This window comes from Macrotis lagotis, chromosome 7, assembly GCF_037893015.1.
Source record: "Macrotis lagotis isolate mMagLag1 chromosome 7, bilby.v1.9.chrom.fasta, whole genome shotgun sequence".
NCBI lineage: Eukaryota > Metazoa > Chordata > Mammalia > Peramelemorphia > Peramelidae > Macrotis > Macrotis lagotis.
Window position 1 is genome coordinate 193,413,836 of NC_133664.1, and position 6,579 is coordinate 193,420,414.

Sequence of the window (6,579 nt, forward strand, 5' to 3'; positions counted from 1 at the left end):
ACCTAGCCGCCCCATGTATACTCCTTCTAATTGCCCTAATAATGAGAAAATTCTTAAAAATTACAAGTATCATTTTCCTCTTTGGGAATTTAAAATTTTATCCTTATTGAATCTCTTGTATTTTCTCTTTTATGATAATGTTTTTATGCTTCTCTTGTGTTTTGTGTATAAAATTAAATTTTTCTATTCAGTTCTGGTCTTTTCATCAGGAACGGTTGAATGTTCTCTATTTCATTAAATGTCAGTTTTTTTCCACCGAAGAATAATACTGAATTTTGATTGTAATTATAGCTCCTTTGCCTTCCAGAATATCATAGTCCAAATCATCTGACCTTTTAAGATAGAAATTGTTAAGTTTTGTTTGATACTGACTGTGCCTGCACAATAGTTGAATTGCTTCTTTCTGACTGTTTGCATTATTTTCTCTTCCACTTCAGAGTTCTGGAATTTGACTATGCTATTTTTAGTTTTCATTTTGTTATCTCTTTCAGTAGGTACCTGGTGGATTCCTTAAATTTTTCTATTAATTTCTGGTTCTAAGATATCATATTCAATTTTTATTCTTTTATTTTTTGCTTTATTTTTCATAAATTCTTATAGTATCATTACCCCAAACTATTTTTTTTAGAAATAATTTTCTTCAGTGAGCTTTATACAAGTTTTTCACAGTGAATTTTTGTGCTTCTTTTGACATTTGACAATTCCTTTTTAGGTGGTATTTTCTTCAGTATTTTTTGTTTTCCCTTTACCAACGCATTGAATTTTTCAGCATTTCCTTTACTCTTATTTTTTTAAACCAATTTGTCTACTAGCTCCTTTTTTACTTTAAAAATTCTTTTTGAGTATTTCTTGGAATTCTTGTTGAGCCTGTTTCAAATTCACATTTTTTTTTCCCTTGAGGCTTTGCTTGTGGAAGATTAGACATCATTGTCTTGTGAGTTTTTGTCTTCTTTTTCCTCTGACAACCCAGTAACTTTTTATGATCAGGTTCTTTTCTTGTTGTTTGCTCATTTTATGCCTATTTCTTGGCTTTGATTTTTATGTTTAGATGTTTGACTCTCTTCCTGGTGTGGAGGAAGTGCTGACTCAAGTTTCATGTTGTTTTGAGCTGATGTTTTCAAAGATAGTTCTGTGGCTTCTAAATTTTGTGCTTCTTAGGTGGTATGATCATCATGGTCACTGTTTTCCTCTCCTATACTCTGGTCCTTATTCAGGAAGGAATCTTGTCCTTCAATCACAATTAATAGTATTCTTCTTGACTCCACTCCCTTATGAGTGACCATGGGCAATTTTCTCTGCTCTTAAACTTGACCATGGGTCCTTCTTACCTGCATTTTCAAGTGTTATCTCTTCTTTTGCACCTGGAAATATGACTCAGGTCACTGATATCCTAAAGTCACAAGTACTAATGTTCCTTTGTGCCCTAGAATGACCAAGAACTGAGTATAGACAATAGATCTCTCCCCAATACCAGAAAAGGACCCCCAGTAAGCTCTATTTGTCTGTTCTCCTTATTCTTAAGCTTGAGAATTCCTGAGGTTCTTGCTCCTCCTTTCATGGCCATCTTTGCAGCTCACTATTAATTTTGCTCTTCCCCACCCCAGAGGACACCACAGTGTTAGAGACTTCTCCTTTGGATTTCCTAAATTATCTTAGGTTAGAAAACACTTTTTCTTTGATGCTCTGTTGACTCTACCACTTCAAAATTTGATTTGTGGAATTATTTTAAGGTTTTTAAAGGAAATACTGAAAGAGTTCTGATGGGTCCCAGTTTATACTCTACAAGTCATCAGAGCCAAGATTTGACATAAATTAAGTTAATAAGTTAGAAAAAAATAAAGACAATAATGAAACAACAACAGTTTTTTTTTAAAAAAAAATCATGACAGGGACTTCTAGTCAAAATGGCAGAGAAACTAGGATTTCTTTTAAGTGCTCCTATATTTCCCTCAGAAGCTACATTATTATTCAAGCTTCCTAACACATTTTGGAGTGACAGAATGCACAAAAGTCAGAGTGAAACATCTTCCAGAAGGTCTGTCATGGAGGAGCTTGGGGGAACCCAGGGCAGAAAACAGAAACCCAGCACACAGATGGCAGAGTGAGGCAGGGAAATAACCTGAGATTTTCCTCTGTAGGAACAGAGATTGGGAAAGCTGCAGCATGGATGCCTAGTATCCACAATCAGCCTACATGACTGGTCTGGATTCCAACCCCAATAGTAAGTTTCAAGTATTCTTAGTCAGGAGAAGGGACTGGTGTCCAGCTGTAAATAGCCTGAAGAGGGCCCCAGGTATTACCCTTTCCCAACAGTCCAGGGAAGCTGAGTTCTCCAGCACTGACAGTTAATCCAGATAGACAGTGTCTGAAGTTTCCACCCTGATCAGCCTAGCCCACAGACTGGACAATCTGAGATAGCCCCAGGCATTTCCACTATAGGGAATGGACAGCTGACACCCTTAGCACAGAAAGTACACACAGAGAGAGAAACTTAGGCACCCCTTACAAGTAAATCCATTGAACAAGCCCCAGGAGTTGCTAACATCAACAATCCAGCAAGCCTCTAGGGCACTTAGCATCAAAAGGTCTACAAGCAAGCCCCTCCCTCAACATAAGAACCTTGGAATAGGCAGCAAATATCAAAATGAAGAAGAAAGATCAGAGAAAAACAAAGTTACCTTGGAGATAAGGATGAGCAAAACACAAGCTCAGGAAGGGAGTGCAGAAGAGGTGCTACATATGAAGATAAAGAGGAGAATATAAATTGATCTCTAGCTCAGAAAGACATCTTAGGAGATTTCAGAAAGGATTTTCAAAATCAGTTGGAAAAACTTGAAAAAGAAATGCAAGAGAAAAGTCACATCTTGCAACAAAAAGTGACAGAAGAAAATAAATTCTTTAAAAATACAATTGGGCAATTGGGAAAAGATAATAGTCCTTTTAAAAATAAAATTGACAAAATGGAAAAGGAGATGCAAAAACTTACTGAAGAAAATATCTCCTTGATAAACAGAATAGGATTAATGGAAGCTAATAATTTTATGAGAAACCAAGAATCTGTTGAACAAAATAAAAAAAAATTGTAAAAGAAAATGTGAAATACCTCATTGGCAAAACAAATGACATGAAAAATAGATCAAGAAGGTACAATTTAAGAACGGTTTGACTACCTGAAAGCCATGATCCAAAAAAAGATCCTGGATTTCATTCTTCAGAAAATCATCAGAATAAGTGCCCTGACAACCTGGAACAAGAGGGCAAAATATTTATTGAAAGAATCTACCCATACCTTCCTGAAAAGTTTCCCCAAATTAAAATGTCAAGGAAAATTGTAAATGACTTTCAGAATTATCAAATCAAGGAGAAAATCCTTCAAGTAGCCAAAAAAAAAAGCAATTCAAATACTGAGGAACCACTGGCAGTATCACACAGGACCTGACTGAATCAATGTTAATGTATCAAAGGATTTGAATTATGATATTCTGGAGGTTAAAAGAGCTTGAATTACACCCAAGAATTAACCTCCCAGCAAAACTGAATGTGGATTAAATACCAGAATCCTATAGTATGCTGCTTACAAGAAACATTTTTGAAACAGAGAGAAATACACAGAGTGAAGGTAAAAGTTTGGAACTGAATATTTTATTCTATAACTGAAGTGAAAAAAGCTGGAGTAGAAATCATTATCTCAGACAAAACAACTGCAAAATTAGACATTAGGAGAGGGGAAGAAACTATATCCTCCTAAAAAGTACCATAGAAAGTAAATTTAGTACTAAACATGTAACCAAGTGTTATAGTACCCAAATTCTTAGAGGAGGAGCTAAATGATTTACAGGAATACATAGATAGAAAAACTATATTGGTAGGGGACTTCAATCTCCCTTTTTCAGAATGAGATAAATCTAAATATTTTATAAAATAAACAAGAAAGAAATTAAGGTGGTAAATAGAATATTAGAAAAGTAAAAGATGATACACTTCTAGAGAAAACTGAATGTGGATAGATGTGGATAGAAAGTAATATACCTTTTTTCTGTGGTTCATGTAACCTATACCAAAATGACCATGCATTAGGTCATAAAAGTCTCATGATCAAAATCAGAAAAGCAGAAATATGAAATATGAAATGTGTTATTTTCAGAGCCTGTATAATAAAGGGCCATGAAGAGACAGACTTAAAATTAATTGGAAATTAAAAAAAATTGAATTTTAAAGAATGAGAAGATCAAGCAAGAAATAATAGAGATATTTAATAATTTTAACCATGACAATGGCAATAAGGAGGCAATGTAACAAAACTTATGGTATACACAGCCAAAGCAGTTGTTGGGGGAAATATTTTATCATTAAATGCATCTATGAATAAAATGGAAAAAGAGGAGATCAGTTAATTGGGCATATAATTAAAATGCTAGAGAAAAAAATTAAATATCCTCAATTAAATACCAAATTATAAATTCTGAATATCAAAATTTAAATTAATAAAAATGAAAGTATGGAAATTATTGAACTAATCAATAAAAATAAGAGTTAGTTTTATGCAAAATTCCAACACAAAGTAGACAAATCTTAGATTAATTGCATTAAATAAAAAAGAAGAAAACCAAATTATCAGTATCAAAAGTGAAAAAGGTATAGTGCCAACAAGACTGAAAGGAATACAGTAAATGGGGAAATAATTTTACAACTAATATTTCAATCAAAGGACTCATTTCTAAAATATATAGTGAACTGAGTGGAATTTATAAGAAAACTATTCATTCCCCATTTGATAAATGATCTAAATATATGAAAAGACAAATCTCAGATAACAAAATCAATGTTATCTATAGTCATATGAAAAATTGCTCTAAATCAATATTGATTAGAGAAATGCAAATTAAAACATCATTGAGGGGTGGCTAGGTGGTGCAGTGGATAAAGCACTGGCCCTGGAGTCAGGAGTGCCTGGGTGCCTGGGTTCTAATCTGGTCTCAGACACTTAATAATTACCTAGCTGTGTGGCCTTGGGCAAGCCACCTAACCCCATTTGCCTTGCAAAAATCTAAAAAAAAACCCCATCATTGAGCTACCTCTTCACAACTCTCAAGATGACTAGAAAGGATAATGATCAAAACTGGAGGTGATGTGGGCAAACTGGTACACTAATTCATTGTTAGTAGTGTTGTGAACTGATCCAATCTTTCTGGAGAGCAGTTTGGAATTTTGCCCAAAGGGCAATAAAATGTTGATACACTTTGATCAAGAAATACCACCACTGGGTCTGTATCCTGAAGAAATCATGAAAAGGGGTAAAAATCCCATTTGTAAAAAGTATTCATAGCAACTCTTTTCTTAGTGGCAAATAATTGGAAATTGAGGTAATGACTGAGCAAATTGAAGAAATCATGAGGATAGGATTTCAGAAAGCCTGGAAAGACTTGCATGAACTGAAACTTAGTGAAATGAGCAGAACTAAAAGAACATTATACACATTAACAACATCATGGGATGTTGATCTACCTTCTGGAACTTGTTCATTTCAACAGTAAAAAGACAATTTAAAAGACTTGTTATAGAAAATACCATCCATATCCAGAGAAGAAACTGTGGAGTATAAATGAAATAAAGCTTCTCATCTCCAATTTTAAAAAGTTGTCTTATGTATAATGTATTATGTACCTTTGTTATCTTCGATGTTTTCTTTTTTCCATTTGGATTTTAATTTTTCTCTCACAAGTTAAATTTCGATCTATTCTTAACATATTTACAAATGTAAAATCTATCCATATTGATTTCTGCTGGGGGCAAAGGGGAAGGAAGGGAGGGAGGGAGAAAAATTATAAAACTCAAAGCTTTGCAAAAAAAATTGATTTTAAAAACTATCAATGTATGTAGTTGGAAATATAAATAAAATATAAATAAAATATTTATTAAATAAAAATAAATCTGTAAAAAATGGGAAAGGTAAATTCATGAGGAGAAATTAAAATAATAATTCAGAGCTAGTTTGTCAAACAGTATTCCAATAAATTTGACAATCTAAGTGAAATGGATGAATATTTACAAAAGTATAAAACTGGCAAATGTCAGTTGCCCATGGTTATGTTGAACTAATATAATAAAATGACAATTATACCTATGTTAATTTACTTTATTTATAGCCATACTATTCAAACATCCAAAAGCTAGAAAAAATAGTAACAATTCATGCGGAGGAAAAACATTAAGACTATCAAGAGAATTGATGAAAAAATGAAAAAGAAGGCAGTCTAGTCATACCAGATCTAAAATTAAATTTTACAGCATCAGCCATCAAAACTGGTACTGGCTAAGAAATAGAGTGGTGGCTTAGGTACAAAAGAAACAGCAGAAAATTACTACAGTAATCTCCTGTATGATAAACCCCAAACTTCCAGTTTCAGGGATAATAATTCACTCTTCACTAAGAAAACTAGGAGATAGTAAGGCAGAAAGTAGACATTGACTAACATCTCACAACCTAGACCAAGATAAGGTCGAAATGAAGACAGGATTTAAATAACATAAAAAGTGATAACATAAGACAATTAGGAGAACAAGGAATAGTTTATCTGT